The sequence below is a fragment of the Polypterus senegalus genome, chromosome 13 (assembly GCF_016835505.1).
Source record: "Polypterus senegalus isolate Bchr_013 chromosome 13, ASM1683550v1, whole genome shotgun sequence".
NCBI classification, from domain to species: domain Eukaryota; kingdom Metazoa; phylum Chordata; class Cladistia; order Polypteriformes; family Polypteridae; genus Polypterus; species Polypterus senegalus.
The window spans coordinates 64,994,823-65,012,757 of NC_053166.1; positions in this window are offsets into that span (position 1 = coordinate 64,994,823).

Here is a 17,935-nt window from a genome sequence, read left to right on the forward strand (position 1 = left end):
GGCATCTTTGATGGATGCTTTGGAGAAAGAGAAAGAGGCTGTGTTAAACACTTACCTTGAAATACGAAGTCACATTACACCTTCTCCAGAATTAAGACGTCACGTTGACAGTTGTGGGGCGGTTACAGCCGAAATTGTGAAGGTTGCCTACGAGAGAATGTCAGACCTCGATGGAGATTATGATGCAGAATAAGTGCAACGCCGTCTCAGGGAGCTGCTTAAGAACAGCTACGCACGCTCCATCTATGGATCCACAGCATCTAGAGTGACAAAGTCAATCCGTAGTCACAAAAGCACTACTCTAACACTTAAACAGGCGGATGCCGCAGCAGAGCTAGCTGCTAAGGAAGTCGAATTTGAAGGTTTGCTCGAAGAAGAGAGACAAAGGGAGAAGATAGAGGAACAGCAGAGAAAAATGGAAGTAGAAAAGCGCAGACTCGAACGCCTTCAAGCAGAAAGGAATTTAAGGGCTGCTCGGGCCAAACTGCAGGTCTACAGCCAGGTAGCCTCGCAGGAAGGCAGTCTCCATTCCTCTAATAGTTCAGTGGGAAATCATCATGTTCCCCCTGCTATCGGCCATCCAACTCCCAACGTCACAGCATCACCACCCGACCTAAACGTGTCATCCCTTGCCCAAGCCCTACAAGATAGTATGGCTCTAAATAGACTTCCAGTTCCAGAGCCGTCTGTATTTAATGGTGACCCCATTCAGTTCATTGAGTGGAAAACTTCATTCATGTCACTTATTGACAAAAAGGCCATCTCCCCAGCGGACAAACTTTATTACTTAAGGAAGTATGTAGGCGGTCCAGCTCGTAAAACATTGGAAGGAACTTTCTATAGAAATGACAGCGACGCTTATAAGGATGCATGGAACAAACTGGATAACAGATATGGACAAACCTTTATTATACAGAGAGCCTTCAGAGATAAGCTTACAGATTGGCCAAAAATCCAACCAAGGGATGCAGAAGGATTAAGAGACTTCTCAGATTTCTTAAATGCTTGCCAAGATGCAATGACACATGTGAAGAGCCTTGAAATACTGAACGACTGTGAAGAGAATAAGAAGCTAGTCCTCAAACTACCAGAGTGGATAGCATCTCACTGGAACAGGAAGGTTACTGAAGCCCTAAAAGGCAATAAGGAATTCCCCAGTTTTAAGGTCTTTGCCGCATTTATGACGACAGAGGCAGAGATCGCTTGCAATCCAATCACCTCAGCTTATGCCCTCCGCAGCTCTGAGTCAAGCACTGCAAAACAAGGCAGGAGAGAACCTAAGAGGAACAAGGGAAGCGTTCTGAATACACAGACTGAGGCTGACACTGAGAGGCTCAAGCCAGTTAAAGGAAAGGAAAAGCCTCCTTGTGCTTTCTGTCAAAATCATCAGCACAGACTACATGGATGTCCCAAGTTTATTGCTAAAACTCTGGAGGAGTGACGAGATTTTGTCAGAGAACATAAGCTCTGCTATGGCTGCACTAAACCTGGACATAGTGCAAAAGACTGTCGTCATCGACACGCATGCAACACGTGTAAGGGTAAACATCCCACTTGTTTACACGATGACAACTATATAAAGAAGGAGAAGGTCCTGCCACAGGAAACCGCTATCCTGAGCAACGCCAGCCAAACGGAGGCTGCTGCAACTTCAATGCCAGTGATTACTGGACAGCCAACTAACACATCAATGATTGTGCCCGTGTGGGTGTCAAAAAAGGATACAGGAATAGAGAAACTGGTTTACGCCCTGCTGGACACGCAAAGCGACACGACATTTGTTGAGCAGGAACTGAGCAATGTACTAAAGGCAGATTCCTGTCCAGTTAAGCTGAAGTTAACTACTATGATCGGACGTGACGTGATTGTGAAGAGCCAAAGAGTCTCAGGGCTTTGTGTGCGGGGTTATCGCTCCTCCCTCCTCATCAACCTTCCTCCTGCTTATACCAAGGATTACATACTGGTAAACAGAGCCCATATCCCAACAATCGAGACAGCTAAAAGATGGAATCATCTCTCCAAGGTCATAGAAGAGATTCCACCTCTACAGGATTGTGAGGTTGGTTTGTTGATAGGATATAACTGTGCACAAGCAATGGCACCAAGAGACGTCATATCGGGAGGAAACGATGAGCCTTATGCGATCCGTACCGACTTAGGATGGAGCATAGTTGGTGGTGCGTCGTCATGCCCCGACGCTTCAAGTACAGCGGGACAGTGTTTCCGAGTTGCAGTCAAGGAGCTCCCACCAGTCACCCCGGCAGATGCCATTCGTATTCTAGAGTCTGACTTTAAGGATACTAAGGAAGATGGCAAACCAGTGTCTCAGGAGGACATCCTGTTTCTGGACAAACTCAAGAACCACATCAAAAAGAATAGTCAAGGTCACTACGAGATGCCGCTACCCTTTAAGGAGAGACCTACCTTAAATTAAAATAATACACTGAGCTATATGTGGAGACAAACTAAGCCAAAAAAAAGCAGCTACAACAGGTAAGGTAAATTAACCTATGCAAATGAATGTTAATGGCTAGCTCTCCAGCTGCTCCCAAAAATATTACACTATCTCTTGTGTGCCATTGAATAAGAGAAACTATAAAAAAATAACATTTATCTCCATGCTCAGTGGATCAGACTGAAACAAGAAAAGCAATTAAACTGCCATTTTGTATTTTCTCAAGACAAAACTTGAGGACTCCATCAGCTAATTTAAAAATATACCACATGCATAAGAATCTTCTGGTGCTCTTAATAATGAGTTTAATTTCCATCTTTTGTCTTTTAAGTGTTTTTTCTAAATAGTATGCAAAGAATTACGATGTTTACATCAAAATAATAAAATGCTGTTTACAGCCTAGAATTTAATATCCATAACTTAATACACATTGTCACATGTGAGGAAAAAGCCTGGCTCTTTCTGAGCCTATCTAAAAGAAATACACACAGGGGGTTGGATTGGATGGCACACAGCAAGTTAATCTACTCCTACATCCTTATTCAGACAGGAAGACTCTTAACAGCTGAAAGCCTTGTGCAATTCTGTCACCATGTAAATCATCACCCCTACAACTATCACCACCACCATAACTAGCAGATGGTGGTGCTCAAAACACTAAGCCCTTTATAACTTGCCCAGACTTAAAAGCCTAAATCAATGAAAAACAGAAGTAAACAAAACAACATTAAACTAGGTAATCCTTGGAGTGGTGTGTCCAACTCCTGATTCCTCCTGTAATACTTAGGGAGACTTGGTGGTAGTCAATGGGTATGCATTAGCAGGTCTGCTCAATTAAGGGAACAACCTTGTAGCAAGCCTACATCGCTATACAACGGGTTTGATTTCTGGACTACCATCACTATATTTTTAGGGCCCGAATGAAGATAAAGAAATATCACTTCTGGCGTTATTGTTGATGACTAAGTCTGGGAGGACCCCACTAAGTAAGGATTTCAGCTGCCTTTAGCAGGTGTTATGTTGCTATGATGACCTTAGCAGGAAATGGACGTTTCTGCGGGAAACTTTTCTTTTTAAAGTGAATGGCTAACCGAGAAAAAAAATCCTGCAATGAGAACTGTACGACTGGATTCATTGCCGTTCAACACAGACTGTGTTTAATCCTCCTCTTTTTGATTTCCTTTTCTTTTGTGTGTGTTTTGTACCAGGGATTAACATTTGGGTTTATCATATCATATCGGTGAGGGGGAAAGAGGGGTCAAGGACTGAATATTTTTAAATGTTAATATATCTTTCGAACAGCGTCCACTTCCCCCTCGGTTTGATGAAGTGTAGTGATTTGCACCCCTTATAGGGCAATTTTCATGTTTTCTGTTTTGGCCACCATACCTGATGTTCTTTCAAAAACTAATACAGAGGATAATAATTGTAGTTTCTACCTGGTCCACCATTTGTGGTAATCTTAGGTAAGGATGGCAAGAGAATAATAGCAGCACACACACCAATGGTTCTAAAACCTTACACAGAAAAGGTGAACACTGCATGTGGGGTTCTGAAATCAAGTAAAGGGATCAGCTTTTTGTATAAAGTGCATTACACAATGTTAAACATAATGCAAAGGGAATAGGAGTGCATAACTGTAATCCTCTAAAACATTTCCACAGGGAATGCCTTTTACACTGAACATTCTTTTATTGTATGAGGTTTTTGAACATCAAGGAGAAAGAATGCCAACAACTATTAGTTCTGCACCAGTAACGTTTTACAAATCTGCTCACACTTGCACTATAGTAGAACAAAAATGCTCAAAAGAATTAAACAAAGATCATTTTGGCCCAGAATATACAAGGAGGTTCAACACTGCTGTGCTCCCTGCCTTAAATGAAAACTCCATCAAATTCCAAGGCAACCTATAACTCCCATCCCTTTTGAGTACTTCATGATGAATATCATGGGTTTGTTTGAGCCCTCTGACTGCAGACACAAATACATAATCATGATTCTCAACTACATCACCCTATAGTCTAAATCCATTCCACTTTGGGTTCCTTATTTTAAAATCATTAATCAGGAATTAGTGGAGATGTTTCACACATTTGGTATTTCCAAAGAAATCCTAATTGATAAAGGGAAACCACAGATAAAGCACATGCAAGCAATGGTCTGTCATCCACAGATGTCCAGGCTGGTTGAGCGCTTCAATGAGAACCTCTAACAGATGCCCTGCAAACTTCTAAAGGCTAATGGGAAGGATTGGAATTCAGGTGTCAAGGTGTTCACCCTTTGAGTTAGTGTACAGGAGACAACCAAAAGGGATCTTTGACCTCGCCAAGGAAGTATGTGAGGCATAATTCGACCCTGCAGATTAATGTTTTGAACTATGTTACACAACATCAAGCCTGGTTTGAATGACTGCACCCCAAAGTGTGACAGCACATGGAAACTGCTCATCAGATGCAGGCTTACCTACATGGCATGAATTCCAGAGAGGGGATTGAGTAATGATGTATGTCCGTACCTACCCATTCATAGCTACTCACACATACCATGCGACTCTACTGAGAACCTTGAGGACACAAGGTGAGGCTTCACTTGCTGAAAACCAATTGTCTTCCTTAAAAAAGTGACAGCTGTTGGGAAATAGGACAACGGTAACCAATATCATGAAATGTAACTGAGGACATATCCATCTTGTCTCTTAGAATATCCACACTGATGCTTATTAATGTACCTTATTGACTTCACCAAGGCAAAGCAGATTAAAGATGAACAAGGGGTACAAATAATGCTTCATTTAATGGTAATCAAAAAAAACAAAAATCCCAATTGTGCCTGTGGAAAGGGTCATGGCAATTCTGTAATGACTTCAGGAAAGTTGACCAACTCTTGAAATTTTATTCTTCTCCTATGTCCAGAGCTGACTAACTTGTCGTGAAGCTCAGGCATTGCTTCCTAAACATTATCAGTATCACCAAGGGTTATGGGCAGATCTCTTTGACTGACACAGCAAAGGAGAAAAATGTGTTTATCACCACTAAAGGACACTGATAGTAACATGTCCCTGGCCACTTTTCAGCATCTGGTGGAGAGACTGTTTAAGTCCCATAATCCCTGTAGGGCTCCCTATATCGTTATTATCATTTTCTACTGTAGAACCTGAAAATAACACGTATGCCACTTGCTGTCGTTCTGTTAATGCTGAAAATAACTGGGCTCCATATAAAACTTTAAGAAAATGTTGTTTCAGGCTAGCTGTCCTGAGAGTCTTACTTTTTTGTAACTTTTAATTTGGATTATCTAGTTATTTGTACATTTAAATATTTTTTTAATATTTTAGTTTTTATTTACTTGTTTTTGTAGTGGTTTAACATTTGTTTCTCAATTTAGAGAATGAATGCCACCATTCTGTGTGTTTCTGCATGGCTGTAGCCTGTGTTGTTTACGGTCGCTATGAATCCTGTGGCTCAGAGATACATGCCATAGTACATGTGTCCAAGTTTCTGAATAAACTGAAAAATCTCATGGAGCATTTAGCTAGTTCAGAAATTTAATGGGGAGTTAGGACTTTGTACTGACAGTAGAACTAGACGAACTAGGGAAACGAGAATCAAAATCAAAGTCAAAACAAAGAGAATCAATTGATGCTAAAACACCAGAATCCAAAACACCAACCACAATTATTATCAAAAGAAAGCAGTTTTTGGGCACCAAAAAAAACCCAGAACATTTGTTTGTTTTTTTTATCCAGAATCTTGAACATATAGGCTTGGTGTATTGCAGACTTAAATGGACTTGAATAGTGGCCACTATCTGAGGTAATCTAATGTTGCTTTAGCACTATGTGTGTTTACTAACAACAAATGAAACAAAATGGTATGTTATAGCAGGTTCTGCTAAATGGTAAAATCCAAATTTATAACAGAATTTTGGTTTACATTTTGGACTTGGTGACCCCGTTTATTTTTTGACCATCTGCCTTACTGACCTTAGATCTTTTGATATTTACCTTTAGTTTTTTTTTCTCTTATCTCATTTAGCCTTGTTGCCTGTATTTTGTATCTTGCAGTAAAGCTGTCTACCAATTCCTTCCAGGGCAAGCTGTGTTAAAATATTCAGGGTTTGTGATATTACATGGGAGGGCAAAATCTCAAATGTCCAAGGCATACACCCTCAACAAATGGCTCAAACTGAAAGCTAAAAGGCAAGTAGAAGACTTCCTTAGGTTTGACAGGTACTGTCATAGGTTTTCTAATTATATTGTAATCTCTTTTACTGTGACGTAAAGTAGTCTTCTGTCATAATTAAATACCATAAAGCAGTAACTCACTAACACTCTACAAAGTATTATGTTCTTTTTTCATGTCCAGTTTGCTACAAACTCTTTGCTACGTCTTGTACAATTCAGCATAAGCAGGTGATGTTATGGATGTCCCTGCCTAAAAGAAATGACTATGTAGCTATACAAGCATCAGGAACAAAAATAGCTGTGGGTTAGGCCAGTCAGTGTGTGATCCAACAAATGAGTTCCGTACTTCATGCCTTTGAGAAATTTTAATTAGCCAATTAGGAGGGAACAACCTGACATAGCATTATTCCCCAGAGACACACAAGAAGGAAATGCTAGTTAAAGGTGCAAGCAAAATTGGTACATTGTTTGTGACATCTCATGCCAAAACTGACAAAATTGTTGCCTATGAGGCTTTTTATGGGTACCATATGGTTAAACACAAGCTGAGCTACACAAGCACTGCTTGCTTTTTTAAGCCTTGTTGTGCTCTGTTTTGTGACTCAAATACTATGAAGAAAACCACATGGGAAGAATAAAACCAGAGATGACTGGTATTAATGTTCCAAAGCCAAGGATTGTAAAGATAGGAAGTATGATCTGACTTGGACCAAAGATGAGCCTGTTTATTTCTCAGTTGCAACTGATGTCTCAAACAAGAAGAAAAGAAAAATATATTAAGTTTACCTTAGATATTTTATTGTGTCTGATGCAGTACAGTGCAAGCTACTTTTATGGCATGAATCAGGCTGTTATGAACTGTTTTGAAAAGTATGAGTTAAATATTGAGAACTTTGTAAATTATACAGCAGATAATTGTAACATGAATTTTGGAAACCACCGTTCAGTTTAGTTATTAAGCAATGCAAACACGAACATTGTAAAGACAATTTACCAAGCCCACATTTCATAACACCTCTAAGCATGGCAGAAATCACTTTTCAGTAGAAAATGAGTTAGTTGTTTAAAGAATTACAACTATTTCTCATACTTCATATTGAGAGAAACTGTGAGAATATTTTGACTTTGCAGACACTGTTACGCTTTATTTATATTTCATTGATTAGATCACAATTCCAAGGAATTCATTACATAATCATAAAACTTTTAACATGTGTCACGCATGAGTGCATGGGGAGTGGCTTAAGTACCTGAAGGGCACCGCGACAAGTTGTGCCAGGGGCAATGGCGGGGTACTCTCTCTTTTCCTTTTTCTCCAGAAAAAACAAAGCACCACTGCCTTAACCATTCTCGGAAGACTCTTGATACAACCCACTTCCAGGTTCCTTTCTTACCTCTGGTCCCTCCATGATGAGCTCAATTACCCATCAATCATTACGACTTTTCCAATCACTTCCTGTCCTCCACTATAAATTGTCTGACCTGCCTTTGTTTTCCTGTCTGTTGTGCTTGAAAGAAACCACTGCTGAAAATTATTTTTTTGCTTTACAGTATACGGAGCCTGAAAAATCCCAAACCTTTATGCTTGTCTGCTTTGTTTATTACACATAATTGGTAACACCCAGTTGCTAACAGGACATGGCCTACATTGATAGCTTAAATAACAACAAATCAACCAAGTCCATTAGGCTGATTGACAGTCCTGTTAGCTTAGAAGTATGTGACTTTTTAGAATGTTAAAAAAGTGTGCTACGTGGATGAGATACATGTTCATTCCATTCTCAACCCTTCGCGTGAGAATGGATTTTATTTTTAATCCACCTGGATTCGTCAACAGAAAATCTTGATCATTCATTACAATAGAGCAGTGATTATACTTTAAAATATGGCATTTTCTAAAAGCCTGATATATTTCTTGCTACAAAGTCCCTTAAAATGCCTTTTCTTAATTCTTTTTCTTAATAACTCAAACCTTTACCATAATGAATATTAAAATAACATCTTCAGCCTTTAAGCATAAGCTCAGAAGAATATGAACCTCAAGCACAAACCCAGAAAATAATAATGCTGGGCTCCTTTTAACAGCACACCTGCACCACATGCTAAGTGAACATCGAACCAGGGATCAAAGTCAAATCCTGCACACCTTAGTGTAAGGACACAAAACACTGAAAAATAATTTACCTCTATTGAAAACACTGTCTTCCACTGGCCCATTGGCACTTTTTGTGTTTAATAAGGTGTGGCGTAAGGCCGGGGATCATGATGGGCGGGACACCCCTTCATCATATCCTCAGGGGGAGCAGCCATGGACAGTGCAATACCTCCCCCTGGATGCTAGATGGCTTCCTCCCTAGGTTAGAACGGTGCCACAGTTTCCTGCAGGGCTCCCTGGGAATTGAAGTTGGGAGCAGCCTTGTTGGGTCCTACAGGCGCTGCAAGGTAAGGCTACAGCTGGAACTCCTGAGCCCTTGTTTGCAGTATTTTCACCACACCCAGAAATACAGCTGGAAATCAGCAATCAAGCAGCTGGAGCACTTCCAGGGGAACTATAAAAGGGGCCAGCATCCACCACTCGCCAGAGTCGGGTGAAGGAGGACAAGAATGCCTGGGAGGAGGAGGAGGAGGAGGAGGAGGAGGAGGAGGAGGAGTGGTGGTGGTGAAAAGGAAGATTGCTTTGTGGTACGTTGTGTGCTGTGCTTGGAACTGTGTTGTGCCTGTTGGGATTACAGGGAAGACGTGCCCCACAAGTGAAGAAAAAAAAAAGTTTGTTTATTTTACATGTGCCTCCATGTCCATCTATGTCGGGTTGGGCACAATATAGCACCTGTCTAACAGAGAAAATAATTTGGAAATTTCAATTAGGTTGAGATACTGTATTACTGCATCTAACACTAGAATTACCAGAGTCTACGAAAAAACTCGTAGATCCGGCCCACCTTGAAACCGTTCTCGCTTCTCCGCCAGTGTCCTTTGTCTTCTAAATGTGCTAATTAAGACAAACAGCAAGCAGCCGACTATTCCATCCCCCACTGTCGCAGAACATTCACTAGGTTTTCCGAGCTCATGCCTTGTTTGATTATCTGGGAGTGAGTTTTAGAGTGGAAATAATAGATCATTATTTAGAACACATGCATTTCATGTGTGTTCCATTTCTACAGTAATCTATGTAAACAAATTGTTAATACAGAAACTTTGTCATATTTTAATAATAAATGTTACAAAATGTAGGCGTAAACTATAGAATGTGTGAAGCCTGATTTCCAAAGATCAAATAAACACTTTCAGAAAAGGTTCAAGAGCAACACAACAGCTTCAGTGTCATAGCGCTAAGATTTGCTTCTCAGAGTGCAGCATGCTTACCATGCCTTGGAGTCTCGAGTTTGATTCCCTGCTAGGGAGAAAGTGTTACTTTTTTTTCTTTTTAACCATGGCCGTGCCGCTGCCTGCCTGCAAGTGTCTGCTTTCTGCGTGCTGGGGCGTTTTTTTTTTTTTTCTTAAGTAAATCATTAAGTTTAAAATGTCGATCGCGGTTATTTCTCTTGATTAATTCATGCTTTCATTCATTAAAGCTAATACTGTTATGAAGTGGTCGCTATTTTTGCCTGTTGTATACAATCTATCTAGCGTCTTTATTTCCACTCTCACTGCCTGCTTGCCTGCGTGCAGCGTGTGTCGATTGATATATGATTTAATGTATTTTCTTTTTAACCTCAAACGGACATAAAATTTATAAACTGGTGAGATCATTTTATTTTCATACTCCTTTTAAAATATTTTTTAACAATTGAGACTGCAATTAACATGAACAAGTGTCCTTATAACTGTTATTTTTAAGATCCATAACACACAGACAGACAGAGCACTGCGTAATAGAGAGACAGACAGGCAGAGAAGTTAGTAGATAGTTTTCAATTTGTGTTTTAGCCATTAGTTTCATTTTGAACTTCACTCAAATGTTTGAATGTTTGAATTCAAATCCTATTTCTTCTCTTGTCCCAGATTCTAATCTTAATATCTGAAATTTTCTGCAGCTGAATTATCTTATTTCACAGTGTTAGTACTTAAAGTACTAAATGATTTAGTAATAAAATTGAAAATCCATTTCATACAATGAGCAAACAGAATATCATTAATGCCATTATGCTTAGAACTAATTTAATGATGTTTATGTCAGGGTCCTGATCTCTCTGTTTCGAGTCTTCATACGTAAAGGAAAGCCTTGGGGTCAGAAAGCAGCAGCTTACTAACTTAAGCTAAGGGGGAACTCTCCTTTTTCAAGTATGCAAGCACTCTGACTGCAGCTGCTAGGATGTCATATTATGTAGTGTGTGGTCTCGCTCTCTCTTTTCAGACATGCTGCTCCACTTTACAGCTTGAAATTGCTAATGATCAGACTCGACAAACTTAAAAAGGTTTGGGGCAGCCACCAGTATATTATCCTTGGCTGCAATGAGTTTGGTTTTGAAGAAAGAAGTGTCTTTGTTGAAGTCCAGACATGAACTGATTGAGGTTTGGGAAGATGGCAGTTTTAAGTGGGAAGACCAGAAGTGATGTAGAAGAACTGGAAGTGACCTTCTTCTGACGCCATTATAGGTGCTGGAAAGTGAAGTGACCTCAGCCTAGGTGCCGGAACCAGAAGTGACATTGTCTCAGATGCTGGAACCAGAAGTGACACCTTCAATGATGGGTCAGACAGGTTTTCCTGCGGCTGGTCTGCTGAGATAACAAGTTTTAGTGCATTCTACCACCCCCTTGGTGTGGAATTACATTCACTTGGTCCATGCAATGTAGCATGTGCGTGACAACATACAATACATTATCAATATAGTATGTGGTATGGTGTAACCTCTATCCTAGAAATTTTCTCTACCATATCATTTATATGCTAGACTTAACACACTGTTGGTTAGTAATTGCAAAGTAAATTGATAATTACTCTGTGTTATGAGGCTTTCCTTGCAACCCTGTTACTCTATTGGCACCACTGTTTTCCTACTATATTTTTCATGAACACCTACATTTAAAGTTAAGTGTTAACTTTTTGATGTCATCACACTCTTTATCTCTATACAAGATGGTGGCGGTCCCTCGTGGACTAATTTTTTTGAGTGGCACACTTATTCTTCTAAGAAATTCATCAGGACAACTCCATTTTCATTCAGATATCTTGAACAGGTCGTGTTGTTCAAAGTTTTAAAATTTCAGAATTTCCCATTGAAAAGCATTTGTGAATTTACGAACTTGTCCATCTTAAAACAAAGAAACATTTTGAAAAACTACAACTAAGAATTAGTTTACTGTTTCCATTTCAAGTATAGTTTGTATATATTCCTCTTTTACTAATTTGACAGCTATAAATGGAAGAAAATTATCCACTGTGGTAACCCCTAACGGGAGCAGCCAAAAGAAGAAGACTCATTTGACAGCTGCCAAAGGCCCAATGCAAATCAGTCAGTCCCCTGGCAGGTAAGTTAACTAATAGAGCACAAAAAAAGTCACTTATCTGGAAATAAATTGAAGGTACAATAAATTATGTAAGCATATTAGACTAATATTATCAGATTATTATTGTAAAAGCTGTCAAATTGCAGCTAAATGGTATTTGAACTAATTAGTTACATGGGAAATCTGGAGCTGCCCTAACTGACTTAAACATAAGACAGGTTTAGAAATGGACAGTGGCATCAAGAGGCTGTAGTGGCTTAAGCTCCTGAATTCTGGCACCCAGTCCCTGATCTTTCAGTCCCTGATATACACAAACAATAATGACAAGTCCCTAATCTTTATGCTAGTATTGGTAATTTTGTATCAATAGATATTTTTCAATTAGTATTAATTATTGGACACTACTTGATTGGGTATACTTTCAAAAATGTTATATTTAAGAAAACTGAACAACGATTAGTCACAGACCCACCACCACTAACACAAATCAATCAATGCCATTTTCACATCATTTGAATTGCAGTCTCCAGTTGATGAAATGTATCGAGCAACCACAAGCCAATTTGTGCTCCTGTTTTAAATTCCTATGTAAAATGCTACTATAAAGAATGTAATTAATGTAGTCTACTGACACACTGCATTCTGTTATTGCTATTACTTTTAAATAAGACACATTGTTACACAACTATTTAATAACCAGTTAACTTTGTTGCCAAATGCACCTGAATTTTATGAGACACATACATTGTCTAACTTGTTTTGGACAGGTGAAGAGTCCCAAAAGTCATCCCTTTTGATTCTCCAATAAAATAGCTCAAAATCTGTGGTCAAGGGCACAATGTTGAAACAAAATTGACAGCATTCCTAGGCTTTGAGAATGGATTTTGGCTTGAGAGTAGGTCTATCACAGGAAGCTCCATCCTTTCACCAAGTCCAAATGAGATGCATCAGTAGGCATCGGACACTTATAGCCCTGCAGCTAGAAGGGGTGGGGTTATTTTCCCTTAAGGGGCGTCTTCTTCTTGCTGCAGAAAAGGAGAAAAAAGATGAGGCTGTCAGTGACAGCGCTCTCTCTCATCCCAATAGGGTATTGCATACATGTGTTGAGCCAGGAAGGTGTTCCTCTGATGTGCATGTGTAACACTTGTTCTTTTCTTTTGACTTAACACTAGAATTACCAGAGCCTACGAGAAAACTCGTAAATGTGGCCCGCCTTAAATCTGTTCTCACCGCTCCATCAGCATCTTTTGTCCTGTAAATGTGTCGATTAAGACAATAGGCAAGCAGCCGGCTATTCCATCCCACACCGTCGCAGAACGTTCACTAAGTTTTCCCAGCTCATGCCTTGTTTGATTATCTGGGAGTGAGTGAACTGCTGGAGTTTTAGAGTGGAAATAATAGATCGTTATTTGGAACACATGCATTTCATGTGTGGTCTTTTTTAACAGTTATCTGTGTATACACATTGTTAAAACAGAAACTTTTTCATATTTTAGTAATAAATGTTACAAAATGTAGGCATAAACTATGAAATGTGTGAAGATCAAATAAACATTTTCACAAAAGGCTCAAGGGCAATAGAACAGCTTCTGTGGTGTAGCGGTAAGATTTGCCGACTTGTAATCAAGAGTCTCCGGTTTGATCCTGACTGTCTCCTGTATTTGCTGTTTTCAGTAGTATTAATATTATACAGTATACACATATATTTGGTTTGTGTTTGTAACAGACCGTGTACATTTATAGTAATGTACTCGTAAAAGTTACCTTTTTTTCACTTTTATTGTCTCAGTCACGATCGCCATACATACATCGCCCTAGGGATCTGACACTATTAGTTTTTATTTGAAACTGGGAATAACTGTGGATGTGAGTGGTGTTTTAAGGCAATGGAACAGGACATTCTCTGATCTGGAGGGATAAAAGCTGACACACAAACGCTGCTGAATCTGCCTTCTTCGTATCTCACCGTCACTTTATTTTTTTTTTAATTCAGTTTTATTGAGTGTTCCTGCTGCACTGAATAAGCTCATGCCTTCTGGTACGCAATGTCGATGAAGCACGGAGAAAAAAAGAAAGAGACAAATATACGGGACATTGGATATAAAATTAATCAGAAAACATCATTGCACTAATGCAATATTTGAAAACAAACAGCATTAGATCGGGTATGAATACATGTTGGAGCTATTACAGAAGGCGTGAGCTTATTCAGTCCAGCAAGGTTCAATGCACAGTACATGCAATATTATTTGAAAACGAACAGCATCAGATCGGGCATATATTCAAACCCAATCTGACGCTGTTCGTTTTCAAATAATATTGCATTAGTGCGATGATGTTTTCACATATATTGTCTCTTTCTTTCATCTTGTGGTTTGTAATCAGTGACCGCGTGTTTTTTTTCCCCAATCTTGCCAGTCCCCACATGTTGCTGTATGGTTTTGTTTCTTTTGTACTCCAGGACATGCAGAGAACAGAATAGTACAGAGCAATAAGTTCAGCACTATATGCAGTCATCAGATTCAACTGTTAACAGTTCACACACACGCAAGGGTCATCCTTTCTACATTTACAATGTGTGTACCTGTTACAATGTACACACTTCTCTCTATGCTATGGTTTCTATTACACACCTGAAAGAAAGAGACAATATATGTGAAAACATCATCGCACTAACTGAATATTATTTGAAAATGAACAGTGTCAGATCGGGTGTGAATGTTTGCTGGGACTGTCAGGTCAGGAGCTTAATTCAGTGTGCGCAAGAACATACAGGTGGTCAGTTGCTGTGTGCTACAACACGCTGGTGGTGATCAACACACATGTACTGTGTAAGGCATGCATGGGGCAACTGAGAAAAGAAGAGTGTTCATGGCTCAGCTTGCAGAGGAACTTCGTCGTCGCATCTTACTAGAAAAGGTGATGGAAACAGAAAAGGAGGATTCAACATCATCAAGCTTCTGTTCCAGACAGCCGCTTTCCAAATGGAAGTAAACCGAGTCAGAACGATCCTTGCATGTGTGTGAACTGTTAACATTTGAATCTGATGATTGCATATAGTGCTGAAGTTACTGCTCTGTACTATTCTTTCCTCTGCATGTCCTGGAGTACAAAAGAAACCGCATACAGCAACATGTGGGGACTGGCAAGATCAGGGGAAAAAAAACACACGGTCACTGATTACAAACCCAAGATGTTATGCGAATGAATATGAATAATATGAATAATGTTGCATCCATTCCATTGTCTCAAAACACTACTCACATCTCCAGTTACTTCCCAGTTTCAAATAAAAACTAACAGCATCAGATCCCTGGGTGGGGAGGCGGTAGTATGTATCGTGATCATGATTTAGAGAGAATAAAAGTGAAAAAAAACGGTAACTTTTACAAGTCCAATAAATTTACACCGTGTGTTACAGACGCAAACCAAGTGTATGTGTGTACTGTATAATATTAACAATAAGAGCAGATCACTACTGAAAAAGGCAAATATAGGAGCGAGTCAGGATCAAACCCGGGACTCTTGATTTCAAGTCAGCAAATCTTACCGCTATGCTACAAAAGCTGGCTTCTTTTCCTTGAACATTTTGTGAAAGTGTTTACTTGATCTTTGGACTTCAGGCTTCATACATTATATAGTTTATGCTAACATTTTGTCTTTTATTACTAAAATATGAAAAATGTTTCTGTTTTTAAAATGTGTTTACACAGATACTGAAGATTACTGTAGAAATGGAACACATATGAAATGCGTGTGTTCCAAATAACGATCTATTATTTCCACTCTAAAACTCCACTTCACTCCCAGATAATCAATCAAGACGTAAGCTGGGGGTGGGGAGATGGAATAGCTGGCTGCTTGCAGTTTGTCTTTATCGGCACATTTAGAGGACAAAGGACACTGGCGGAGAGGTGTGAACGGATCTAAGGTCGGCCGGATCTACGAGTATTTACGTAGGCTCTGGTATTTCTAGTGTTAAGTTTTGGTTATTGTTTTGGTTTTGCAGGTTCTTCCTTTGCCTTCCTGTCTCCAGAACATTGTCACTATTGATTTTTGTTTTTTTAAATCTCTTTATCTTCCAGTCCTTGCTAAATGTATTTGTTCATTCAACACTTTGGCCTCAATGCACTGAATGTTTAAAGTTTGAAGAAACAGATTATCCATCCATCTGCATCCAACTACTCAACCATTTTCGTATCCTGGTAAATCCATTACAGGGTTGTATGATGCCTACAATTTATTTTGTGAGCAAGATGGTATCCAATCCTCACTGAAATGATCTTACATCTCAAATGCTATTTACAGTACACAGTACGGTACATAAAACCCATAAATTCTGCAAGAAAAAATGTCTCTTTTAACTTTTCAAGAATTAAATAATATGAACATTATATTTACTAGGAATCCCTTTCTTTTAAAAATAATTTATATGTATTCATAAATATTGTTGGTTATATATAAATTACTTTAGAAAAAATCTGGACATGAAACATTTCTTGAAAAAATCATGTGTTGTTTTTAGAGTCTAAAAATAAAGCTAAATTCTAGTAAAATATATTAATTCCAAGAACCCTAATAGCCGAGTTCAATCTCTAAAGAGCACAATAAACTTTAAATCAGCTTTCTTATTAGAGTATATTACAGCCTATCATCAATTTTAAATGTCAAGAGAACAAAATGTTGCATTCTATGACCTATCTGTCAAGCTAAAGCACTATACACCCAGTGAACTGTAAGGATTCAGATCTCATTAGTGCATTTTAACAAGTTTTACTGCCAGAAAATGAACTTCAGCATTTACCTGTCAGGTGTCTTCTGGGTTCTGTATGGTTAGTACTGAATCAGCAAACCTCTGCCGTATTAGAAGAGAATATTTTACCTATCAGAACCTAGGTTAAACATGTTACTAAAGTATTAACCAGAAATTTAATAACGAATATGAAGCAAAAATCAAAAAATATATATATATCCTGCATTTAAGAAAGGACACTATTTATCTGTGAGAAATGAAACCCACTCACACATCAGTCAGCACAAAGAATGACAAAGAATTGTTTTAGAATATTTCCATTTACTGATTAATGTATTACATATATGCAGAAAAGGACTAATCTTATATTTATTCTCACCATTTTTCATATTCAGTCCTTCTAATTAAAGGATAGATAAAAACAGAGAAAAAAATGGAAATTAGATATATTTACTTACATAAGTACATAGGAAATCCAGTGCAGGTTGATGTAATTTTCTTTTAGAGATAAAATGAAACATTTTTCTGTTTAAGGCATGAAGAAATTAAATAAGTGGTGTCAGATATATCCAGAATTAACTTAATTGTGCATATATGCTTACTCCATACTTTCATGTATGGCCCAAGCATGTAATTCACTACTACAGAATACAGTACAGTAAAATAAAGTAATAATAATAATGCATTTTATTTAATTATACCTTTGCAGACACTCAAGGACACTTTAGAAAATAATAACATAAAAATAAAATTTAGTAAATAAATAAAATACACATCTATATTAAAGAATGAGTACAATAAAACAACAATTAATCAGAACAATAAAGAAACATGTAATCCTCAGTAAAGTAAATGATAACATGAAACAAATGCTACATATACACCCATCAGCCACAACATCGCCTGCTTAATATTGTGCAGGTCCTCCTCATGCCGCCAAAATAGCTCTGACACATCAACCCGTGGACTCCACAAGACCTCTAAAGGTTTCCTGTAGTATCGGACTCCAAGTCGTTAGCAGATCCTTTAAGTCCTGTAAGTTGTGAAGTGGAGCCTCCATGGATCAGAAATGTTTTTACTGCACATCAATCAG